The sequence below is a fragment of the Giraffa tippelskirchi genome, chromosome 7 (assembly GCF_054371585.1).
Source record: "Giraffa tippelskirchi isolate mGirTip1 chromosome 7, T2T-mGirTip1v1.2.pri, whole genome shotgun sequence".
Lineage (NCBI taxonomy): Eukaryota > Metazoa > Chordata > Mammalia > Artiodactyla > Giraffidae > Giraffa > Giraffa tippelskirchi.
The window spans coordinates 129,244,400-129,269,369 of NC_137281.1; the positions used below are offsets into that span (position 1 = coordinate 129,244,400).

General features: G+C 39.7%; 1 protein-coding gene and 1 long non-coding RNA gene across 3 annotated transcripts in view; one reads left to right on the plus strand and one right to left on the minus strand.

Moving 5' to 3' along the window:
• The window catches only part of PELI2 (pellino E3 ubiquitin protein ligase family member 2), a 384,698-nt gene that overhangs the window by 84,168 nt on the left and 275,560 nt on the right, over window positions 1-24,970 (plus strand). The window lies entirely within an intron of this gene.
• LOC145513374 (uncharacterized) overlaps window positions 8,956-24,970 on the minus strand; it is a 53,585-nt gene continuing 37,570 nt past the window's right edge. The window contains exon 3 of the long non-coding RNA XR_014059339.1: window positions 8,956-9,711. This is a non-coding gene — a long non-coding RNA (uncharacterized LOC145513374). The remainder of the gene's footprint in view (window positions 9,712-24,970) is intronic.

The window sequence follows — 24,970 nt, forward strand, 5'->3', positions numbered from 1 at the left end:
GAGGAATATGGATTTGTCAGTAACCAGCATTGCTGTGTGGACCCCTGTACCACACTCAGGACTTTGAGGTAGTCACCTCTTGACTTGCATATTGTCTACTATCTAATAAGCCACTTACCACACAAGGATCACGTGAGTCTTGATGCCATTTGGTCAAAGCCAGGGGCACCATTTGCTTTTGGAAGAATGGTCAACAATCCTTTTTGATCTACCCTTGGTTCTGTTATGCCCGGGCCTTCTCCTCCTGCCTGGCTTACACCGAGGCCCTTGCATGAACTGGAGGTGAAATTCCTCAGATACAAAAACCTGTGATAGGTAAACTCTACCATCCTATTTATGCCAGTTGTCATTACAATGTCTTTCCCATGTAGATAGCACCCAGTACATTATCTCTCAAAGCACTTCCTAAATGAGTGGTTTCACTCTTACCTCATTATCCCCCCAGTTGCTTAAACCCAACAATCCCATCTGTTTAAAGTAAAGAATTTTAAGTTCCCATTTCTAAAGAGCCTTGGTCTTCTCAATCATGCACTTCTAGATGGAAAAGCTGTAAGTTGAGAAGGGAAGTTAGAAGAGTGAGAATCCCATACAAACAATAAGTATTAGCTGAGCTACAGGTGAATTAGTGGTAAAATATAATGAACTGTAAAATATAGTAAGGTGAAAAGCATTTAAAGATGTTGAAAGTAACATGTGATTTGTCCTTATTTTTCAAGTTCTTGAATTGCCCTGTGGTGGACATCTGCTGTCTTTTCTTGCTGTGTATGCTCTTTTCTCTGGATAAAATCCCTCTTTTTTTTTTTTTTCCATTCTCTTCTCATGCAGCACCTCTGGCTGGGCTGCACAAGGGCGGCATGTAGGCCGGTCTTGCTAATCAGAAAACTCCACTCTCAGCTGTGGAATTTGGTCAGGGTGAGCACATATCTTAAGCCAGACAAATGAGAGGCAGCCCATTTGGGGGCAGTAATGCTAATATTAAAGACTAGGGGTGGGGGGAAGAAAAAAAACCCTCTGGGAACCTTTAATTGCTAGGAATGATTTTGTTCACCATGTGGAGAAATCCTGCCACCACAGAGGAGACACAGGCCTTAGAAGGTAATGAAATAGATTGATGATACCACTTGACCAAGCCATGCCAGAAGCCAGGAGATCTATGTCCCATGGATTATTCAGTGGCATGAACAAAGAAATGATGCTTTAATTAAGTTAACATGACTGAAATTTCTCTCATTTTAAATCAAAACATTTCTGACAAGTATCTGCCTTATCTTTAGGGTGATGAGGATTTATCCTGGGATACAGTGAAAATTAAGATGGAATCAAGTGGTGGGTGTCAGTACAACTAATACATTGAGAACACACTTATAGCAAGGAACACCTAAGGCAATTTCACAGCAATTAACAGAGGCTAACATTTAAAAAGCATTTCTTCTCTTTCATAGGGACTTTGACATTTGAAAATGAAAAGATTTATTTTACTGTAGAGGCCCAGATAGTTATGACATGAAAACCACAGTTTTCAAACATGTTGGCTAAGGTCATTGGAAAGCGCAGCGTGATCAAGCAAACTTGAGGGAAACCCAACTGTTTTTCAAGTGTTTGGAGCTAGAGTGGAATGAATCAAATGACAAATCTCTTTGCCCTTTCACTTTGTCATAAAAATACTAAGTGCTGAGTCTTATCATCAAAATGAACGTGTCATGATACATAATTTATTTTAGCAATGGAATAATTTGAAACCTTTATGAATTGGTTACACAGGACAGAAAAAGAAAAATAGCAGTGGCTTTAACGGGACAGAAGCTTATGTCTATTTCAAATGAATGACATCTAAAAGCAAAGAGATTGGAGGTGCCCTGGAGGCTCCACTAAGTTAGCAGAGACCCAGGCCCCTCTCAGCTCTCTGTTCTGCCTTCCCTCGTGTTCTGAAATGGCTTCTTGAACTCTAACCATCAAATCCTTGTTCCAGGCAGCCACATGAATGTAGGGACAGAACATTAAAGATATTCCCTTAAAGATACTGCCCAGAAGTCACTTGGAACTCTATGGGCAAAATTTGGTCACATGGTCTCTCTGCACTGCTTGTATAGTCTGGTAAATTTAGTCTTTCAGTTGGGTGGCAATCTGCCAGCTGCAGAGCAAGGATTATATTACTCAGAAAAGGGTGAGAATGGATATTTGGGAGGAGGGCACGTGACAGGGTAGGGTAGGAATTCAGAATCTAAGGTAAGAATACTGAATTTTTTAAGACTAAAAGATGTCAAGGCTTCTTAAATTCAGTATATTTGAAAGGAAGCTATTGAATTGTTCATGATGATGAATATTTGGGCTCTAACTTCTGTGAAAATTGTCATGTTCCAGTTTTCTCTGTCTTGTCTTTCACAAAAGTCAAGTCTCCAAAATGCACACACAAATTAGACATTTCCATTACCCGTGGCTTTTTATTCATTGCACAAGCTAGGCTATTCATATGTTTGCCCATAATGGATATAAATCGAGATCTTAAGATAAAAGTAAAATATGAATATGTTATTTCCTCCCTTACTCTGCATATTTTCTAGTTCTTCCCTCTTTGCCAAATGAAAACAAACCAATCATAGCTCTTAGACTTAATAAAATTTAATTTGGTTTAAACATTTGGATGATGGCAGAAAGAGGAATAATGCCATTTGGAGAAGGCAGACTTAATGTTTTGTCTCAATCACTCATTGTTTATCAACCTACCACCACCACCTCCCTCCCTCTCTGTAGCTTTCTAAACTCTAAAAGGCACTTCATGGGAAGAAAAAGTCTCTGCCTGGAACTGTGAGATGATTCTGGTATTTAGATGTTTGACTGGCTGTCTGCTTGGTAAGAGAAAGAAAGATCAAAGACTTATAAAGACCTCCAGTCAAGATGTCAAAATAGGTTCATGCTTTGATGTATCCAAGTGTGAAACGTAGCAAAAATGGCTTTATTAATATGAACCATAAAAAATTGCTAATATGTGACCATTTGCCAACCAATTGGAAATTTCATATGATTCAGTCAAATATTATAAAAAGAGAGAGAGGAAAAAAAATCAAAATGGCATAAGCCAAGATCAAAAATAAGATAAACATGGGTTAAGACCAGATTTGGAAAAGAATCACAGAATAATGAAAGGGGCTGAAATCACTAGCCTCTATGAGCTCCTGGATTCATACAGTGGTATATAGGAATTTAGCTCTTGTAGGGTAATGAAGACTTAAGTGTTTCATGCATGATCCCTAATGCACTCCTTGGTCCTGAGAGGAATCTGAAAAAAGCTACTTTCAATTGCTGTTTAGGGCAATGGCTCTTGATAAGCTGTAGGTCTAGAAAGTTAGGAAGACCCAGAGACAGTCTCCCAACCTGGAGCCAAACTAAACCACTGATTAGCTAAGTAAATCTGCCCATTGTCAATATCATGTCAGGGCAGGAATACTGAATTGTTATCATATGACCAGATCTGGGATCTGAGTAATGATATCCACAAAACCACTGTACAAGGAAAACTGAGCACAGAAGGAGAAAGAGAAAGATAATCACTGAAAGTTGACTTACAAAGTCAAATTCCAAAATACATAAAGAAATTTAATGCTAAAAAAGATAGCCAACCTTAAAATCTTTAATATGAAGTTATTTTAGAGGAAATTGATCTTTTAAATAAAAATTTGATCAAAGACTTCAAACCATGAAAGAAAGCCAAAGATAAGTATTATAAGAATGGGAAAAGAAAGAGATTTTCAAAATTAAAAAATAGTCACTGAAATAAAAACTTAATAGATGCAGTTTACTATTGATTGGAAAGAATGAAGAAGAGACAATGCATTGGCAATTTCATCTGGAACACAGAACTTAGAGACAGAAGTTGTGACAGAAAGTTAAAGGTTATAGGATAAACTAAAATTCTCCAACATGTGTTTAATAGAAGTTCTAGAAAAAGAGAAGAGAAAGAATAATGGAGAGTACTTGTTTTAAAACATAGTAACTTTGACTTCCAGTTAAAAATGAATATACTGCTGCTTCTTTTTAGGACTACCAAAATGACAATAAAAGCATTAAAATGATGTAAATCTGCAAAGTTATAGAAGGGAGAAAAGAAAAAGGCACAAAATTTCAGAAGTTGAAAAGTAAATAAATAAACTATAACATATTTGGCAGATGGAGGTTTATTAAATCTGATTTCAAAAGGGAGAAGTCAACAATAAGCTAATTTGCACCTCAAAATACAAGAATGGTCCATAAATTTGAAGATTCAGTTCAGTTCAATTGCTCAGTCATGTCCGACTCTTTGCGACCCCATGAACTGCAGCACGTCAGGCATCCCTGTCTATCACCAACTTTACCCAAATCCATGTCCATCGAGTCAGTGATGCCATCCAAGCATCTCATCCTCTGTCGTCCCCTTCTCCTCCTGCCCCCAATCCTACCCAGCATTAGGGTCTTTTCCAATGAGTCAGCTCTTCGCACGAGGCGGCCAAAGTATTGGAGTTTCAGCTTCAACATCAGTCCTTCCAATGAACACCCAGGATTGATCTCCTTTAGGATGGAATGATTGGATCTCCTTGCAGTCCAAGGGACTCTCAAGAGTCTTCTCCAACACCACAGTTCAAAAGCATCAATTCTTCGGTGCTCAGCTTTCTTCACCGTCCAACTCTCACATCCATACATGACCACTGGAAAAACCATAGCCTTGACTAGATGGACATTTGTGGACAAAGTAATGTCTCTGTTTTTTAATATGCTGTCTAGGTTGGCCATAACCTTCCTTCCAAGGAGTAAGCATCTTTTAATTTCATGGTTGCAATCACCATCTGCAGTGATTTTCAAGCCCCCCAAAATAAAGTCTAGTGCTGTTTCCACTGTTTCCCCATCTATTTCCCATGAAGTGATGGGACCAGATACCATGATCTTAGTTTTCTGAACGTTGAGCTTTAAGCCAACTTTTTCACTCTCCTCTTTCAATTTCATCAAGAGGCTCTTTAGTTCTTTTTCACTTTCTGCCATAAGGGTGGTGTCATCTGCATATCTGAGGTTATTGATATTTCTCCTGGCAATCTTGATTCCAGCTTGTGTTTCTTCCAGCCCAGTATTTCTCATGATGTATTCTGCATATAAGTTAAATAAGGGTGATAATATACAGCCTTGACGTACTCCTTTCCTATTTGGAACCAGTCTGTTGTTCCATGTCCAGTTCTAACTATTGCTTCCTGACCTGCATACAGGTTTCTCAAGAGACAGGTCAGATGGTCTGGTATTCCCATCTCTTTCAGAATTTTCCACAGTTTATTGTGATCCACACAGTCAAAGGCTTTGGCATAGTCAATAAAGCAGAGATAGATGTTTTTCTGGAACTCTCTTGCTTTTTCGATCATCCAGCGGATATTGGCAATTTGATCTCTGGTTCCTCTACCTTTTCTAAAACCAGCTTGAACATCTGGACAGACACGGTTCACGTATTGTTGAAGCCTGGCTTGGAGAATTTTGAGCATTACTCTACTAGCATGTGACATGAGTGCAATTGTGCAGTAGTTTGAGCATTCTTTGGCATTGCCTTTCTTTGGGATTGGAACGAAAACTGACCTTTTCCAGTCCTGTGGCCACTGCTGACTTTTCCAAATTTGCTGGCATATCGAGTGCAGCACTTTCACAGCATCACCTTTGAGGATTTGAAATAGCTCAACTGGAATTCCATCACCTCCACTAGCTTTGTTCATAGTGATGCTTTCTAAGGCTCACTTGACTTCACATTCCAGGATGTCTAGCTCTAGGTGAGTGATCACACCATCGTGATTATCTGGGTCGTGAAGATCTTTTTTGTACAGTTCTGTGTATTCTTGCCACCTCTTCTTAATATCTTTTGCTTCTGTTAGGTCCATACCATTTCTGTCCTTTATTGAGCCTATCTTTTCATGAAATGTTCCTTTGGTATCTCTAATTTTCTTGAAGAGATCTCTAGTCTTTCCCAATCTGTTGTTTTCCTCTATTTCTTTGCATTGATTGCTGAGGAAGGCTTTCTTATCTCTCCTTGCTATTCTTTGGAACTCTGCATTCAAATGGGAATATCTTTCCTTTTCTCCTTTGCTTTTTGCTTCTCTTCTTTTCGTAGCTATTTGTAAGGCCTCCTCAGACAGCCATTTTGCTTTTTTGCATTTCTTTTCCATGGGGATGGTCTTGATCCTTGCCTCCTGTACAATCTCACAAACCTCTGTCCATAGTTCATCAGGCACTTTGTCTATCAGATCTAGTCCCTTAAATCTATTTGTCACTTCTACTGTATACTCATAAGGGATTTGATTTAGGTCGTACCTGAATGGACTAGTGGTTTTCTCTACTTTCTTCAATTTAAGTCTGAATTTGGCAATAAGCAGTTCATGATCTGAGCCACAGTCTGCTCCTGGTCTTGATTTTGCTGACTGTATAGAGCTTCTCCATCTTTGGCTGCAAAGAATATAATCAATCTGATTTCAGTGTTGACCATCTGGTGATGTCCACGTGTAGAGTCTTCTCTTGTGTTGTTGGAATAGGGTGTTTGCTATGACCAGTGCGTTCTCTTGGCAAAACTCTATTAGCCTTTGCCCTGCTTCCTTCTGTACTCCAAGGCCAAATTTGCCTGTTACGCCAGGTGTTTCCTGACATCCTACTTTTGCATTCCAGTCCCCTATAATGAATAGGACATCTTTTTTGGGTGTTAGTTCTAGAAGGTCTTGTAGGTCTTCATAGAACAGTTCAACTTCAGCTTCTTCGGCATTACTGGTTGGGGCATAGACTTGGATTACCGTGATACTGAATGGTTTGCCTTGGAAACTAACAGAGATCATTCTTTTGTTTTTGAGATTGCATCCAAGTACTGCATTTCAGACTCTTTTGTTGACCATGATGGCTACTCCATTTCGTCTAAGGGATTCTTGCCCACAGTAGTAGATATAACGGTCATCTGAGTTAAATTCACCCATTCCAATCCATCTTAGTTCGCTGATTCCTAGAATGTCGATGTTCACTCTTGCCATCTCCTGTTTGACCACTTCCAATTTGCCTTGATTCATGGACCTAACATTCCAGGTTCCTATGCAATATTGCTGTTTACAGCATCGGACTTTGCTTCTATCACCAGTCACATCCACAGCTGGGTATCATTTTTGCTTCGGCTCCATCCCTTCATTCTTTCTGGAGTTATTTCTCCACTGATCTCCAGTAGCATATTGGGCACTTACTGACCTGGGGAGTTCATCTTTCAGTGTCCTGTCTTTTTGCCTTTTCATACTGTTCATGGGGTTCTCAAGGCAAGAATACTGAAGTGGTTTGCCACGCCTTTCTCCAGTGAACCACATTCTGTCAGACCTCTCCACCATGACGCATCTGCTTTGGGTGGCCCCACACGGCATGGCTTAGTTTCATTGAGATAGACAAGGCTGTGGTCCATGTGATCAGATTAGCTAGTTTTCTGTAATTTTAGTTTCAGTGTGTCTGCCCTCTGATGCCCTCTCGCAACACCTACCGTCTTACTTGGGTTTCTCTTACCTTGGACATGGCGGATTGGTTAACTCTAAAATGAGAATTAGTTGAAAGTCTTCATAAGAAGATCTCCCCTGAAATCTGCAAGCTGTAAGGCCAAAAATCCAACCAATCAAACAAACAAAAACAAAACAAAAAAGAACAATGATCCCTTCTCTCACCAGGAACAGCCAGGTTATCACCTCTTCTCACTCCCTAGAAGAAGACTGCATTTTTCTTTTTGAAGACATTCACCAAGACATTCTGGAATTAGGGGAAAGTGATACTGATAAAATAGTTCAATTCCAAGTACTGAATAAAAAATATTTCTGGATTGAAAAAATCCACTAATTTCTACCTCCCCTCAAAAGAAAAAGTCCCATGTCAATCTGTGTTACTTTGAAATTTCTAATGTAATCACACACTATTTTTTTTAAGGTGAAGTATAAAGTATTAGGAATAAGAAGTATTAGGAATAATAAGACTTCCCTGGTGGCTCAGATGGTAAAGCATCTGCCTACAATGCGGGAGACCTGGGTTCAATCCCTGGGTCGGGAAGATCTCCTGGAGAAGGAAATGGAAGCCCACCCCAGTACTCTTGCGTAGAAAATCCCATGGACAGAGGAGCCTGGTAGGCTACAGTCCATGGAGTTGCAAAGACTCAGACACGACTGAGCGACTTCACTTCTTCATAAAATATTAGGAATAAGAAGCTTTAAACTGCTCAAAAGCAAATTCTAAGAAAATAATTGCCAGTCTAGAATCATACACCCAGCCAAACTATCAGCCAAGTATGAGAGTGGAATAAAGCCTTGCAGTTAAAACATGCATAGTCTCAAAAAATTTACTTCCTTGTACCATTCCTCAGAAAGATATTTGAGGATATGCTCCTTCAACATCCGAGCATAAACCAAAAAGGGAAAAGGCATAAGATCCAGGAAGCAGGAGATTCAATTAGAAAAGAGGAAAAGGGAATCCCCAGGATGTGTAGGGGAAATTCCTGGATGACAGCTGCCAAACTAGGAAGCAACCGGTTCAGCCTAAAAGGGTAGGTTGAAGTACTCTAGAAGAGGTATGTGTAAGAAATAAATGAAACTACAGATTACCTGGTGTATGTGATCATATTTAAAGATGCTTTACAGTAGAATAATTCTAGGTGCATATAAGTCTAAGTGAATAAAAGAACAAGGCAATATTCAAACAAGAAAAATAAAAACTTTTAAAAGATAAAGTATAATTATAGCATAACAAATGGCTTAGTTCTGAATAATATAATACTCTGTGTCACTCAACAATGAATGTAATATAACTACAGTGAGTCTCCTACATGTGAACAAGTTCTATTCTGAGAATGCATTTGTAAATCCAATTTGTTTTAAGTCCAACAAATTTAGCCCAGCTATCCAACAAATACAATATAGTACTGTAATAGATTTATGAAACTTTTCACACAAATAATACATAAAAAACAAAAAATAAACATTTTTAATCTTACATTGCAGTACCTTGAAAAGTACAGTAGTATAGTACAACAGCTGGTATAGAGTGAGCAGACAAGAAGAGTCACTGACTGGAGGAAAGAGAGAAAGGTGGGAGATAGTAAAGCTGAAGGGTCAGCAGCAATAGGAGATGGAAAGCAAGCTGCAATTTCATTCATGCCTGAAACTGATGGCATAGATTGTGTTTCCTTGCTGGATTCAATTCTATCTACCCTCTTGAAAAAAAGATCCAGGGACATCTGTAGTAGTAGCTCTTTTTTTCCCCATCATATTAATAGATGATATGGTTGCAATGAATTACGCTCTGAACAGCTGCTGCGACCTTCACATACCATTCTACGCCTTGTGCCTCAAAAACTAACAGTGCCTCCTCAAATGAAGAATATCCCCTAGCCATTTCCTGTGTCATGGATCTCTTCAGTTCTTCAGTTCCTTCTTCTTCATCTTATTTCTCTGAGTTTGTTTTTTTTTTTTCTGATGGGCCTCCAATTCCATCAAGTCTTCAATAGTAAGCTCCTCATATTGCACAGTAAGGAATTCCATGAAGTCATCCTCTTGCAGATATACACAGGAGCACAACCACTTGTAGAGGATGCATGCATGTGACAATGTGCACTGGAAACATGAGCTAACATGTGATTGGATATGCGAACACATGTTCTCATCTTTGAAAGTTTTCAACTTGAAGGTTCATATGTAGGGGACTTGCGGTATGCTGGAAAGAGAGAGATTGCAAAATATGGGTGAGGGTTTAAGAGGGAAAAATTCTTACCTTTCAAGTTAGAAAGTTAATAAATCTAAAACAAAAATCAATAAATCATTGTATATGAATGTTATTTTCAATAATAGAAGTAAATTCAAAAAGAAACAGCTATATTACTCAGCTATTAAAAAGAACACAGTTGAATCAGTTCTAATGAGGTAGATGAAACTGGAGCCTATTATACAGAGTGAAGTAAGTCAGAAAGAAAAACACCAATACAGTATATTAACACATATATATATGGAATTTAGAAAGATGATAATGATGACCCTATATGCAAGACAGCAAAAGAGACACAGATATAAAGAACAGACTTTTGGACTCTGTGGGAGAAGGTGAGGGTGGGATGATTTGAGAGAATAGCATTGAAACATGTATATTACCATATGTGAAATAGATCGCCAGTCCAAGATCAATGCATGAAACAGGGCACTCAAAGCCAGTGCACTGGGACAACCCTGAAGGATGGGATGGGGAGGGAGGTGGGAGGGGGCTTCAAGGTGGGGGACACATGTACACCCATGGCTGATTCATTTCAATGTATGGCAAAAACCACTACAATATTGTAAAGCAATTAGCCTACAATTATAATAAATTCATTAATTAAAAAAAAAAAGAAATGGCTAAAATATTTTAAAGTGGAAAGTGGCTGCTTCCAAGGAGTAAAAATATCAGGATTGGAGAGATATGAGGCAGGAAATTGCTGTTTTTCATTATAAGTCTTACAGAAATATTTTGCTTTGAAAATTATGTATATATATTTAAAGTATGTGTTGTTGTTGTTTTTTTTGCTTAGATAAAAATTGAACTTAAGGAAACAAAGACAGTCTCTGAGAACAGTATTCAGTAGGATCAATAAAAATAAGTCTATTCCTAGACATGTTACTGCAAAATAGCAGAATCTCTGGGGTAAATAGGAAGTTACCAAACCAAACAAATAAAAGTTAGAGTAACAGAAGACTTGTCTTTAGGAACATTAATCTCTTCAGAAACAATAACCAGAACACTATGAAGCTATCATTTCAAAGTGTTGAGGATGGAAAAGTACTATCAAAATATAAGTCTCTATCTATCTAAACTATCGTTAAGGAACAAGACTAAGATATCTTAAAACAAAGGCTAATGGGATATATCACCTACAGGAACTCACTAAAAGAACAAGTAAAAGATATACTTCAACAAAAAAGAAATGTGAACCCAGGGAGACACTGAAAAATTGAGAATTGGAAATTGAAACAAATATTAGTTATTTATTTTAAAAAATAATTAATTTTTGTGCTTTAAAATAAGGTAAAACTAAAACTTCAGGGAAAAATGAGATGATGGTGGGGGAGTATTAATGGACAGTTAAAACTTGCCAAATTCCTTATGTCTTCAGAAGTAGAAGAGAAACATTAACATTGGTTTACATTTACAAAATTCAAGACTATCCACCAAAAGAATAGAAAGAGTAATGCTCATTTTCTGCTGGAGTGTAAGTTTAAACAACAACTTTAAAAAACAAGTTAGCAATCCTTGGAAACTGCACAAGCTCTATAACACAGCAATTCCACTTCTGGATGTAGATCCCAGAGAAACTCTCAAACACATGTGCAGGAGGCACGTGGAAGAAGATTCATTGTCACTTCATGTGAGAAGTGAGAAGCCACCGAAATCTCTGTCAGAGAAGAATGGAACTCAAACAGGGGCTCTCTGACAATCTAGAGGGGTAGGATGGGGAGGGAGATGGGAGGGAGGTTCATAAGGGAGTGGACATGGGTGCACCTATGGCTGATTTTTGTTGATGTTGGACAGAAAACAACAAAATGCTGTAAAGCAATTATCCTTCAATTAAAAGATAAAGTGGCAAAAACATTTTAAAAAATGTCTTATTCCTGTGGTGGAATATTATATAGCAAAGAAAATGAATGGACTTAACTAAAATCACATGTATAAATCTCAAAAAAAATTGAGTAAAACAACAAGTTGCAAGATATGTACAAAATGACTATTTTTATCCAGCTTGAAGACACACAAATCAATACATCATTAAGTTGTTTATATGTAGTAAAGGGAGAAAAGCATATGGAGTTAAGGAGGGGTACTCAGGTGGCTTCATTTATGTATGTAATATTTTCTTATTTTGTTTTGTTGCTTAATACGAAGAAGTTTGAGCAAAATAGTAAGATTTGGTAAACTTAGATGGTAAGAAGACAAGTATACATTTTATTGTTCCTTATTTCACTCTGTCTGAGATATAACTTATTTTTAATGCTTTTATGCTCATGGGAACTAGGCCCCAACTAAAAATAATGCATGAAAAGAAAGAGACCCAGAAGCCACAGAGAAGGAGTAGCAAGAAAAAAAATTCCACAGAACGAATTAACATCTCACTATTTCATAAAATCACTAATGTTTCTGTCTTGTTCATTGGTATGTTGAGGTCCTCTCTAACATATAGTTGGCACTTAATATATATTGATCAAATAGTAAATTAAATGAGAATGTGCTAAGAGTGAGAAAACTAAAATACCCAAGGAGTGGAGAGAAGATGCCCACAGACTGGAGAGTGGTCTTTGAATGTTTTTATTCACATAACAGCAAAAATAATTTTGAAAAATGATGTAACCTCTTGCATATTTTTAGTTTGACATTCAAAAATTTTTATAATAATTATAAACAATTGCAAAGGATATAATTCCAAGATATTGTAAATATTGACATTGAAAAATAAACCTTTGCGTTGCTTTTTAAAAAAATACCCAAAGGAAAACTTTTGGAGGTGATGAATATATTTATGACATAGATGTTGTTTTGGGGATGGATATACTTATGGCTAAAATAAGTTAAGGTTCAGTATCAATTCTATTGCCATTATTGCTTTCATTACTATAAGCTCAGAAGTAATACTATATTTAATATTACTATTATCTGCTGCTGCTGCTGCTGCTGCTAAGTCGCGTCAGTCGTGTCCGACTCTGTGCGACCCCATAGACGGCAGCCCACCAGGCTCCCCCGTCCCTGGGATTCTCCAGGCAAGAGTACTGGAGTGGGTTGCCATTTCCTTCTCCAGGGCATGAAAGTGAAAAGTGAAAGTGGAGTCGCTCAGTCGTGTCCGACTCAGTGACCCCATGGACTGCAGCCCGCCAGGCTCCTCCGTTCATGGGATTTTCCAGGCAAGAGTACTGGAGTGGGGTGCCATTGCCTTCTCCTTACTATTATCTAATACTAATATATTACTATTACTATGAAATATATTAATATTACAACCATTGGAGAAGGAAATGGCAACCCACTCCAGTATTCTTGGAGAATTCTGGAGAATTCCATGGGCAGAGGAGCCCGGCAGGCTACAGTCCATGGAGTCGCAAGAGTCGGACATGACTTAGTGACCAAACCACCACCATTATCTAGGGAGACTCTGGGGCCAGTCTACCTGAATTCAAGTCCCAATTCTGTCACTTATTAGCTCTGTGACCTTCAACAAGTAGTCAACGTCTCTGGGCTTCCTTTTTCAAATGTGAATTAGGAATATTAGTAAAACTTGCCTTACAAGATCGTTTTAAGATTTGAACAGGTTAATGCATTTAAGCTCATAAACCCATCCCTGGCATACAGTAACTTTCTCTTCAAGTATTTAAGCAAAGCACTAAATAAAGTAGATGGAAAAGAAAGAAATTTGCTAGAGTGTAGTCCCCAGTTGTGTTCATTCCTTGGACCTATTTTCTTCCCCCGCCCCCATCACATGATGATCTACCATCAAAATTATTTTTAGTCATATATTAGGTGACAATTCCTCCTTTGTTTCTGTTGAAAGCAAAGAATTGGAAGCCAGCTGACTTGAGGAAGGAATTGTTACCCAATCATCAAAATCATTTACTTTTTCAGTCCCTACACTAATGTCTCTAACTTTTCTTCATTTGGTAACCCTGAAGTTTTTATACCCCTAGAGCATCCTAGTAAAGCTCTAAATGAAAAAGTGATAAGGCTTCTCTTTGCTCCAGTGGCAAAGGCAGATTGTGAAATGGATTATCTTGTGTATAAGCAAAAATGCTGCTGTTTGCTCCAGGGCTGGGGGCTTAGCCAAGTCCTGGGCTCCCAAGAAGGTCAGTTATAAGTAAGAGTTTACTTACAAAAAGTCTTATTAAAAAGTCAAATATCTTCACATTGGCCCCAGAGAACTCCCTGGGTATGTGCCCTGGACAGTCTTATGGCTCCCAGTGTCCGGCTGTCCTGTTGGAGGTCCATTGGCAGCAGCAGCCAGGGACTCAGGTTAGTCTACCCCAAGGGAAATAGGAGTAACCTAATTTCTCAGTAGCCTGGAGAGTTTATATAGCAACAGTCTGATGCACAGAACTGACTCATTGGAAAAGACCCTGATACTGGGAAAGATTGAAGGCAGGAGGAGAAGGGGATGACAGAGGATGAGATGGTTGAATGGCATCACCGACTCGATGGACATGAGTTTGAGCAAGTTTCAGGAGTTGGGGATGGACAGGAAAGCCTGGCGTGCTGCCATCCCTGGGGTTGCAAAGAGTTGGACACGACTGAGACTGAACTGAACTGAGTCTGGCCTGCAGTTTGGAGCAGGAGGAGCCAAATCAAGATCAAAATCTCCAGATCCAGGAAGATGGGGTGCTCCTCAGAAAGAGGAGTCAGGTAGACTTGACTCCTAAACCAGGTACAGTCAAACCCATCTCCCATCCCCCCCAACCCCCTCCCCCCCGCTGCTACCTGTAAGAGGATTGTTCCTCTGACTCTTCCTCCCACAGTAGGAAAGGAGCTTTGACATATTAGCAAAAATGCTGCTGTTTGCTCCAGGGCTGGGAGCTTAGCCAAGTCCTGGACTCACAGAAGGAGCGCCCTAGGGTAGTTGACAAACTTCTGAACTTGGGAGAGCTAATCTGACATTGGCTAATGCTCTCCTGGTGAGGCCCTCAGGTTCTGGAGTTGTCCCCCAGAGCTGCATGAAGCCCAGAAGGGAAATTCCTGCTGTGGTGGAGGAGTCATCGGCCTGGACCAATTGGTGGGTTTGCATCAGAGATGTGGCTTTTCCCATTCATCTATTAAAGGAAAATTCTCAAAGACACAAACCTCCTTTTTGTATTGTCTGGAAATAGGATTTTATCCCTACACATATTTTTACACCTACAAGTGAACACAGTTGAACAGCCAGATATTTTTTTAAATTATGAGTTATGTTTAAAATTCCAGATCAGATCCTGCCAGAAAGTGCATCTATGTCTTCATGAGGTGTGGGTGGGTGTACGCAGGGTGTACGTACACATGGCCCATGCAGTCAGGTACCCATTTGGGGGTCTTGTTACCCAAGTAACACATCTAACCTGTTTCCAACCTCATGTCAGTAACACACACCAAATACTCATTCTGAATTACCTGATACAGGGTGCTCTTAGGCAATTAAGTTATATGTTGCCCTCTTGGAGGGAAGGGGGCTGGTGAGCAGGCAGGGAAGAAGTACACGGAGAATCAGGAAATCTGTTGAAATTCAGTGTAGATGTGAGAGGATTTGTTTAAGCTCCACAGGCTTTAATTTTATAAAGGCATTCTGTAATCAAAAGCCAAGATTTAGAGAGTGGCTAAAACTACCATAGAAAGAACCAATGAGAAAAGATAAAAGATATAAAGTTAGACTTCAAAAGGCCCTAGAAATTATTTATAGAAACAGCACCAGACAATGAGAGCTGACAAAATTATTTTCTAATGTTAGAGGGGCTGGTATCAGGAGTGAACTTTCCATCTGATTAAAATTAATTATTGCTGGCATTAAATCCAGTTGGAATCACCCAGCACGATCTATCTTCTATCTCATGCTGCTACCCATATGCCCAGCATTGTGGAGCAGAAACATTCTCTTTCAATCTGATAAATAGTACTTTGTAAATATTTAGAGATGGGAGCTCTGAATCGCTGAACAGTTCTGACAGGAAACATGTGCAAAGGAGCCGGTTATTCATGTTCCTGACAGAGACTCTGAGGTGTGGGGCTGCAAAGCATTTGCAAAGCCAGGTAGGTTTGTCCCAAAAGTCTTGTTCAGAATTAACGGCACTTGGAGGAGTGTGGCTGGGCACTCCAGCATAAGCTGTGCTTTCCAAAAGTGCACACGCCGCCTTGGAGTAAGACATTTTGCTGTCTGGCTAGTGCTGTATACGTTTTGATAAACTGCCATGTTTATTAAGTCAGCTTTTTCTGGAACACTTGATGCAAGAAAGAAACCATACCCAGTGTGACCTTATTTGGAAGGGGGTCTTTACAGAGGTAAACAAGTTAAAATGAGGTCATTAGGGTGGGTCCTCATCCACTATGGATGGTGTCCTTATAAAGGGGGGAAATTTGGGTACAGAGACACGTGTGGAGGAGGTCAGTGTGAAGACATGGAGAGAAGAGAGCCGTCTACATGCCAAGGAGAGAGGCCTGAAACAGCTCCCCCCTCACAGCCTCCAGACAGAACCAACCTTGCCAAAACCTTAATCTGAGACTCTGGTCTCCAGAGCTGTGAGATGATACATTTTTGTTGTTTCCGCGCCCCACTCTGTGGTACTTTGTTTTACAAAAGCCTTAGCAAACCAACAGAGAAGGAAACCATACCTAGTGCTCTTTGGGGGCTTCTATTTGGGGAATCTGAGTCCCCTGAGAGAGACAGGCCGTCTACCTCCCTCTCCAGCGGCATAGAGGAAATCCTGTTCCTCCCTCCCTCCTGTGAGAGCAACTCATCAGATCGCTGACTGTGCATGGCCCAGCCACTTGTGTCTTGCTGTCTCTGAGACCGTTAAGCCCTAAGACACAGCCTCCTTTTTTGTCCACCCTGCTTCCTTGTAGCACGTAGTCCAAGCCAGGCTGCACATTCCCTGAAGCGGGACTACCACCTTCCTCTGAGGCTTTACTTGGGCTCCAGTCAAGGAAAGGAGTAAGGGGGCTGGGATCAGTTGCATGCTCAAGCTGGCTCTGTGTCCCTCATCTGCAGAGACAAAAGTCAGTAGTTTGATGTTGATTGTCTCAGTCCCTCATGAGGATACTCTGTGGGCCAGGACTCTGGGATTCTGCATAAATTCCTTCAAGTTTATTTGTCTGAGGATTACTTTGTGGGGCTCTCTGACTCTTTTGGTGACTAGACTTGGGCCGTCTGCTCTGCCTGCTGGTTTCTGTGCAGTATGCTCTCCCTCCCTTCCCCCATCAACCCTGCAGGCTATGGAAACTTCTAGAGGAACATAAATTTGGGGGTGGCCAAAATGTTCATTCAGGTTTTTCTGTACGAGGCAACAGAAAAACTGAACGAACATTTTGGCCAACCGATAGTTGTAATTGCAACATTCAGTTACCAATTGGATTCAAGTTGGAGTTTTCTCTTCATGCAAAGAGTCAGACACACCGAGCAACTAAGCGCACACACACGGACATTTGACGTTGCTCCCCAAATGAGGAAACTTGCTAGCTTAGTGTCCCCTCTGTAATTGTTGATGGTATTCCAAGACGTCTACAGAAAAATCATTCTTTCACGATTTTTAGGTCATTTCTGATGGACTTTTTTTAAAATTAAGGAACATGTCGCCTGTCCCGTGGATATTCTGCCCCATTGTATAGTCTGTAGCTTTAAACTTAGCACCTGTCAGGAGCAAGGATGAACATCTTAGAACACTAATTGAGAGCTTACCCGATCATTGTTTAAAATTATTTCTACATCTTCAATGTATCTCCCTATATCTTTACCATGTGTAGTTTATTAGAGTGGAAGAGTTTTTCTACTCAGCCAAGTCAGGGACTTGGCTCTGTGATACACTAAATGAACTATGCTGAAAACAATATCAGTTGTCATTAGAAACAAGAGCAAAGGGGAGAGATAAGAGAGAAATGTAGGGCAAGGAAGCAAATTCATTTTTATTAAGGTGCCCAGAAAAGATGCTCTAAGGAGTTAGACAGCCTGCTTTCCTTGTTCCCTTGAAACTGTGGATCAGAGCCCAGACATGTAATCAGAGGATGCGGGAGTGAGGGAGGAGAAGGATGTTAGCAGACTTGGGAGATGGAGAGACATAGAAGAAGAGGACATTAAGTGTCTGTATTTATTAATATTTTCTCCTGATTTAACATGCACAGATAAAACTAAATACCAGGGCTTTTCCAAACAGTCACCAATTCCTATAGCTAAATACTAGACTTAATGGTATTTTAAAATAGCATTTATTTAGATTACAGGTCTGTGGTTCTTTATCCTCTACCAAGAATACTTTACATAGAAAAGTTTGGGCTTCACCAGTTATGCACCCAGCTGATACAGGTTAACAGTTTCCGAATGGAAACAGTGGATGGTTTGGAAAAGAGCAGTTTCAGCTTTTTCCACTAACTGGTGAGAAGGAAACTTTGTTTACCTTTGAATAGCAAAAGAATCCATGCCTAAAGAAGGGATACAGTTCAGGGTTGTTATTAGAGGCTGGGTTCAGCTGAGTTCAGTTGCTTAGTTGTGTCCGACCCCATGTACTGCAGCATGCCAGGCTTCCCTGTCCATCACCAACTCCCGGAGCTTACTCAAACTCATGTCCATTGAGTCAGTGATGCCATCCAACCATCTCATCCTCTGTCGTCCCCTTCTCCTCCCGATTTTAATCTTTCCCAGCATCAGGGTCTTTTCCAATGAGTCAGTTCTTCACATCAGGTGACCAAAGTATTGGAGTTTCAGCTTCTGCATCAGTCCTTCCAATGAATATTCAGCACTGATTTCCTTTAGGATGGACTGGTTGGATCTCCTTGCAGTCCAAGGGACTCTCAAGAGCCTTCTCCAACACCACAGTTCAAAAGTGTCAATTCTTTGGTGCTCAGCTTTCTTTATAGTCCAAATCTCACATCCATACACAACTACTGGAAAAACCATAGCTTTGACAAGATGGAACTTTGTTGGCAAAATAATGTCTCTGCTTTTTAATATGCTGTTTAGGTTGGTTATAACTTTTCTTCCAAGGAGCAAATGTCTTTTAATTTCATGACTGCAGTCACCATCTGCAGTGATTTTGGAGCCCAAGAAAATAAAATCTCTCACTGTTTCCCCATCTATTTGCCATGAAGTGATGGGACTGGATGCCATGATCTTAGTTTTCTGAATGCTGAGTTTTAAGCCAACTTTTTCACTCTCCTCTTTCACTTTCATCGAGAAGCTCTTTAGTTCTTCACTTTCTGCCATAAGGATGGTGTCATCTGCATATCTGAGGTTATTGATATTTCTCCTGGAATCTTGATTCTAGCTTGTGCTTCATCCAGCCTGGCATTTTGCGTGATGTATTCTGCATATAAGTTAAATAAGCAGGGTGACCATATACAACCTTGACATACTCCTTTCCCGATTTGGAACCAGTCTGTTGTTCCATGTCCAATTCTAACTGTTGCTTCTTGACCTGCATACAGATTTCTCAGGAGGCAGGTAAGGTGGTCTGATATTCCCATCTCTTTTAGAATTTTTCAGTTTGTTGTGATCTACACAGTCAAAGGCTTTGGCATAATCAATAACGCAGAAGTAGATGTTTTTCTGGAACTCTCTTGCTTTTTTGATGATCCAGTGGCTGCTGATCCAAGAGGCTGGGTGCACAATTCATTTCTGATGTGGGTATGCATTTTCTGGTTTTAACCATTCTGGCTGACAAGAGAGGCAGAGGGATGCTGGACGAGCCTGTGCTCACCCTGATTCCTTCTGAAGCATATGGCAAGGTAAGGTGTGGAAACGGAGGAAGGGCGACTGCTTTTTCCATCACTGGCACCTGAAGAGAACATCTCAGGGGGTGAGGGTTGATGCATGATGAGAAGTTAAACCTGCTGTTACAGCGTAAATGATGCCAGTACCTGTTGAGAAGTATTGGAGAATCTTGAGAAGCAGATACGAGCAGTTCTTGTTGAGAGCTTCAGCACCATCTCAAAGCTATGGCTGTTAACATCATCTTTAGCGCTTTTTGAGAAGTGCCTAAAGGATCCCATCTTCCTAGGAGCGAAAGATACATCTCATCTTTACGATTTTGTACCATGGTTTATTGGAACGTTACCCACTCCCTCCTTTCATTTTTCTCATTTTTATTGTCTCTAAGGAGTCTGTTAAGTTTCATCTTTTTCCCCATGAAATTTCTTGAGACACTCAGGCAGTAATGATTTCAGTGTAAAACTTAGTGTTTCTATTACCCCTAGTTGGTATGAGTTTTGCTCCATTACAATACTGGATTGGAAAAACAAAACAAAACAAAACACTGATTAATGAATTCATCCACATTGCTGCAAATGTCAGTACTTCATTCTTTTTATGGCTGAGTAGTAGTTCATTATATAAACCACATCTTCTTAATCCAATCATCTGTTGGTGCACACTTGGGTTGTTTCCCTGTCTCGGCTATTATAATTAGTGCTGCTAGAAATACTGCGATGCATGTATCTTTTGAAATTAATGTTTTCTTTTTTTTTTTTTTCATATATATACCCAGGAGTGGGGTTGCTGGATCATATGGTGACCCTATTTTCACTTTTAAGGAACCTCCATATTGCTCTCCACAGTGGCTGCACCAGTTTATATTCCCACCAACAGTGTAGGAGGGTCCCCTTTTCTCCACACCCTCCCCAGTGTTTGTTGTTTGTAGATTTTTTGATGGTGGCCATTCTAACCAGTGTGAGGTGATACCTCAGTGTCGTTTTGATTTGCATTTCTCTAATAATTAATGATGTTGAACATCTCTTCATATGCCTGTTAGCCATCTGTATGTCTCTTGGAAAAATGTCGATTTAGATCTTCTGCCCATATTTTGATTGGGCATCACTTTTTTTTTATATTAAATCAAATGACTTGGAATCCCACTGGCCAGGATAACACACAAAAAATCAACCCAGTTCTTACTGGAATTTTCCACCAGCGCCATTACTCAAAGGCCCCAGAAGTCCTACAAATCTAATATAATCTGTCTTTTATCCTCACTGGGTAATGCTGAGGTGCTTCTTATCCAGACCCACATGGTCTTTTGATAACAGTCAGCCTGGAAAAGAAGGAGGCATAACTTTGCATCATGTCACTCCATTCAGTTGCTGGCAATTCCTAGAGGGTAACTGAGCTGTGAGACTTCATCAGCCAACCCTAGAAAATTGAAGAAATGAGTGTCCAAGATCCTGAAAGTGGGATCCGGGTGACACACCACTGCATCCACTATGCCACACAAAAGTGACAACCATTCATATGATTTGATTTTTAGGAGATGACATAAACCCTGCTGTTGTTGTTCAGTTGCTGTCATATCTAACTCTTTGCGACTCCATGGTCTGCAGCATGCCAGGCTTCTCTGTCCTTTACCGTTTTCTGAAGTTTGCTCAAACTCGTGTCCATTGTGTCAGCGATGCCATCCAACCATCTCATCTTCTGTCTCCCCCTTCTCCTCCTGCCCTCAGTTTCTCCCAGCATCAGGGTCTTTCTCAATGAGTCATTTCTTTGCATCATGTGGCCAAAGTATTGGAGCTTCAGTTTCAGCATCAGTCCTTCCAATGAATATTCAGGGTTGATTTCCTTTAGGATTGACTGGTTTGATCTCCTTGCAGTCCAAGGGACTCTCAAGAGTCTTCTCCAATGTCACAATTCAAAAGCATGAATTCTTTGGCTCTCAGCCTTCTTTATGGTCCAACTCTCACTTCCATACATGACTACCGGAAAAACCATTGCTTTGACTATATAGACCTTTGTCGGCAAAGTGATGTCTCTTCTTTTTAATACGCTGTCTTGGTTTGTCACTGCTTTCCTTCCAGGGAGCAAACATCTTTTAATTTCATGGCTGCAGTCACCATCCACAGTGATTTTGGAGCCCAAGAAAATAAAATCTGTCACTGTTTCCACTTTTCCCCCCAACTATTTGCATGAAGTGATGGGACTGGATGCCATGATCTTAGTTTTTTGAATGTTGAGTTTTAAGCCAGCTTTCTCACTCTCCTCTTTCACCTTCATCAAGAGGCTCTTTAATTCATCTTCACTTTCTGCCATTATGTTGGTATCATCTGCATACCTGAGGCTGTTGATATGTCTCCCAGCAATCTTGATTCCAGCTTGGGATTCATCCATCCTGGCATTTCGCATAATGTACTATGCATAGAAGTTAAATAAGCAGGGTGATGATCTACAGCCTTGACAAGCTCCTTTCTCAATTTTGAACTAGTTCATTGTTCCATGTCTGGTTCTGACTTTGCTTCTTGACCTGCATACAGGTTTCTCAGGAGACAGATAAGGTGGTCTGGCATTCCCATCTCTAAGAATTTTCCACAATTTGTTGTGACCCACACAGTCAAAGGCTTTAGCATAGTCAGTGAAGCAGAACTAGATATTTTTTCTGGAATTTTCTTGCTTTCTCTGTGATCCAATGGATATTGGCCATTTGATCTCTGGTTTCTCTGCCTTTTCTAAACCCAGCTTGTATGTCTGAAAGTTCTTGGTTCACATACTGATTAGAAAAGAGTTACCTCCATCTGTTTTTAATACAATATTCATGGCCTACCCCTGCTGCTTTAATTAAACAGGCTCCCAAACCTTTGTGGTCTCCCCCCACTAGAGCCAAAGGAAGAGTTCACCCATCCCTTACTTACTGAATTTGCCTTGATTCTCCATGGACAAGAAAGGAGGGGTGGGTGGTGATGGTGTCAATTATGTGGACAATGAAACTTATGGGATATTCCTATTATCAGATCTATACTCAAAATGAGAAAATGGAAGGGTTCTGCCTCTGTGCTGGGAACTTGTGCACATCTTACTCCCTCATGGTGTCATAATACAGTGCATTTTTTTCTAAACTGATTAAAACCCAGGAGTAAACAATGCATATTAATTGATCCATGCATTTCAGTGAACAATAAATTTGAGTCCTTGGATTGATTTTCCTGAGCAAGCCAATAAAGTGAATAAACCTTGCATTATTTATCACTGGTCATCCACTGTATGTTTAAGTCAACAGAACTGGTGTGCTTTCCATGGGAAAGCAGCAGGCTTTTTTGGGAGAGATCAGGATACAGCATCAGATTTTTATTCTAATTCTTTCAAAACTTGACAGAAAGGCCATCCACAACTTTCTGTCTTCTTTCTTGCCAGGTGAGTACACATGTGTACAAGGAAAGACCGTCCATCTGTAACCTTAGAAAGAAGACAGTAGACCAAGATGAAACCAAGTGTATTTTTACCAATTGGATGAGTTATTTTCCCCATGAGGTTAATTATCATTAATGACTTTAATTAAGGAGGCATGCCAAGTATTTATCTTGGAAAGTGTGGATCCATGTGGTTTGCACTATTGGATTTTTGCTCTCTGCTGTGATTGTGCTCTTTCAAGACACTCTATTAATGTTAAATCTCTTTGGTGCTATATGCTAAGTTGTGATACCTGAGGGCATATTTTACAGCGACATTGACCAGGTTTAGCCTGACATTTAACAAACTGTGGAGGTAGAATTATTCTTGTTCATTGGAGGCCTCCAAGTTGGAATTTGTAAGATAAATTACAGTTACATCTATTCTCTAGCAATTAACTGATAATTGGGGCATTTAATCAGAATGCTGACTTGAAGGACTCTAGCCTGATTAGATGCTGTTGGCAGGAAAAAAAGATTCAACTACTTGTTCATCTCATTTGAGTACTACATTCACACCCTAAATCCAGATCAAGCCCAAATCTAGCCTATGAATATTTTACAGGAAAGTGGATACTTTGCCAACAAAGGTCCATCTAGTCAAAGCTATGGTCTTTCCAGTAGTCATGTATGGATGTAAGAGTTGGACTATAAAGAAAGCTGAGTGCTGAAGAATTGATGCTTTTGAACTGTGGTGTTGGAGAAGACTCTTGAGAGTCCCTTGGCCTGCAGGGAGAGCAAACCAGTCCATCCTAAAGGAAATCAGTCCTGGGTGTTCATTGGAAGGACTGATGCTGAAGCTGAAACTCCAATACTTTGGTCACCTGATGCGAAGAACTGACTCATTAGAAAAGACCCTGACGCTGGGAAAGACTGAAGGCGGAAGGAGAAGGGGACAATAGAGGATGAGATGGTTAGATGGCATCACCAACTCAATGGACATGAGTTTGAGTAAGCTCTGGGAGTTGGTGATGGACAGGGAAGCCTGGTGTGCTGCATTCCACGAGGTTGCAAAGAGTCGGACATGACTGAGTGACTGAACTGAACTGAGATGACAGATAGACTGGTTTGGAGGACTTGAGATATCTTAATTAAGTTGCTTAAAACTAATGATAAAAAGAAAAATCTTAAAAGCAGCTAGAGCAAAAAAACATATCATTTTCAGAAAATCAAAGACTAAAATTTACAACAGATTTAGTCACCAGAAACAGTGCAAGCCAGGAAACAATGGAGCATCATCTTTGAAATACTAAAAATAAATACCAGACATCTAGAATTCTTTAGCCAACAAAAATATTTATCAAAAGCAAAGGTGAAACAGAGACTTTCAAACATATAAAAGCTAAGAATTGCACCACAAGTCAGCATTTCTGGAAATGTTGAAGGAAGTCCTTCTGGCAGAAGGAGACCAAAGCCAGATGGAAATCTGAATTTATACAAAGGTATGAGGCACACCTGTAAATGCAACAAATTTTTTTCATTTTTAATTATTTTAAATGATAATCAACCATCTAAGACCAGAATCATAACAAATGTATTGTGAGATTTATAACATATGTAGAAGTTAAATGTATGAGAACAAATAACACCCAAAGGCCTGGAGGGAGAAATGGTAGTATGTTGGTGTAAGGTTCTTATGCTCTATGTGAAGAGGTATGCCATCACTTGAAGTTGAACTGTGACTAATTAAAGATATGTATTATAATCCCTAAAGGGACCACTAAAATAGCACAACAAAATAAGCCAACAAATCTAAATAAACAAATAAATAACATAAATAAAAACTGCAAAGGAAGAAGTAAAATTGCATCTGTAGACAACATGATTATGTATGGAGAAAAATCCACCAAATCATCAAATTACTAAGGTGAATAGTTAAAAATAATTATGTTTCTTCATATTAGCAATGCATAATTATATATTGAAAATATTTATGACATTTAAAAAAATATGAAATACTTAGAAATAAATTTGACAAAAGATGCAAGACCTGTACATTGAACCTAAAAGAGAAAAATTACTGCAAGATACTAAAAAAGATCTAAATATGAAAGAAAAATTCAATAGCCTGGACATCCTCAAAATTAAAACTTCTGGTTTT